At 45.5% G+C, this 1,496-nt stretch overlaps 1 non-coding gene across 1 annotated transcript; it reads left to right on the top strand.

Annotated features, from left to right (window-relative positions):
- On the top strand, nt 444-516 carry TRNAE-CUC. Its single transcript has one exon. It is a non-coding gene; the product is annotated as a tRNA-Glu (tRNA).

The raw sequence follows: 1,496 nt of genomic DNA, 5'->3' as shown, positions 1-1,496 counted from the left end.
GCTTTAGGGCCCATGCTCTGTGTCTAGCAGAGTGCCAAGCATGCGGGAGTTTAAAGTGAGTGTCGTATGAATATAACTTTAGACTCGGAGGGTGGGGTGAGAGACGGGGGTCTTCTGAAGTAGGAGGCGTGGAATCTGGGAGAATATGGGAGGGAGAGCATCCAAGAGACCCAGGAAGGTGGTCTATATGGCCACTTGTGCCTGGGTGGTGGGCTTTTTAGGTTCTGGGCAAATTCTCTGCTCGGTTTGGCCCCTTCAGTTCCTGCCAGATGTCATCATAAGCTCTCAAAGTTCCTGTCCAGGCAGGTCGAGGGCTAGGGCTGGCTGAGACCAAGTGACCAGGAGGAATAATTTACCACCAGGGGCCAACACCATCTGGAGCTGGTTGGGGACTCCCAAGGCCATGTTCTTCAGTAATAATGACAATAACAACAATAGGGTCTTCCTTGGTGGTCCAGTGGCTAAGACTTGGCATTCTCAATGCAAGGGGCCCAGGTTCAAATCCTGGTCAGGGAACTAGGATCCCACACACCACAAGGAAGATCAAAGATCCCGTATGCCACAACTAAGACCTGGTGCAGCCAAATAAATGACATAAATATTAAAATATTTTAATAAAATAATAATATTTATTTATTTATTGCTTCTGGGAAGAAAAGCTATGACAAATGTAGACAGTGTATTGAAAAGCAGAGACATTACTTTGCCAACAAAGTGATGGCAAACAGTCAAAGTTATGGTTTTTCCAGTAGTCATGTATAGATGTGAGAGTTGGACCATAAAGAAGGCTGAGAGCCAAAGAATTGATGCTTTCAAACTGTGGTGCTGGAGAAGACTCCTGAAAGTCCCTTGGACAACAAGGAGATCAAAGTGGTCAACCCTAAAGGAAATCAACCCTGAATATTCACTGGAAGGACTGATACTGAAGCTGAAGCCCCAATACTCTGGCCATCTGATGCAAAGAGCCGATTGATTGGAAAAGACCCTGATGCTGGGAAAGATTGAGGACAGAAGAAGGGAGTGATGGCATCACCGACCCAATGGACATGAGTTTGAGCCAACTCCAGGAGATAGTGAAGGGCAGGGAAGCCTGGCATGCTGCAGTCCATGAGGTTGCAAATAGTTGGACATGAGTGAGTGGCGGAACAGCAACAACAAATATTTTAGAAAGATAGTGGCAACAATAAGAGCAGTCATAGTTAACTTTATTAGGGGTTAACCTGTACTCCATCTAAATACTTTGCATCTAGGGTCTCATTTGAGCTTCAGTACCCGAGGAGGTCTGAGCTACTATTATTCTTCCCATTTTACAGACTTATAAGTGAAAACAGGCTTATAGAGGTGGTGACTTGCCTAAGGCCCCACAGTTGCTTCAGAAGGAAGCCTCTGAGATGATCACTATCAATAGTCTTTACAAGTGTGTAACACCTGATACGTTATCAGAGAACAGTCCAGGTGGGAAAGAAGTCGGATTTCAACATGGCCAGGAGAAATAG

The sequence above is a fragment of the Capra hircus genome, chromosome 18 (genome assembly GCF_001704415.2).
Source record: "Capra hircus breed San Clemente chromosome 18, ASM170441v1, whole genome shotgun sequence".
Taxonomy (NCBI): Eukaryota; Metazoa; Chordata; class Mammalia; order Artiodactyla; family Bovidae; genus Capra; species Capra hircus.
The sequence above is the reverse complement of the archived record's forward strand: the minus strand, read 5'-3'. Positions and strand labels throughout refer to the sequence as shown.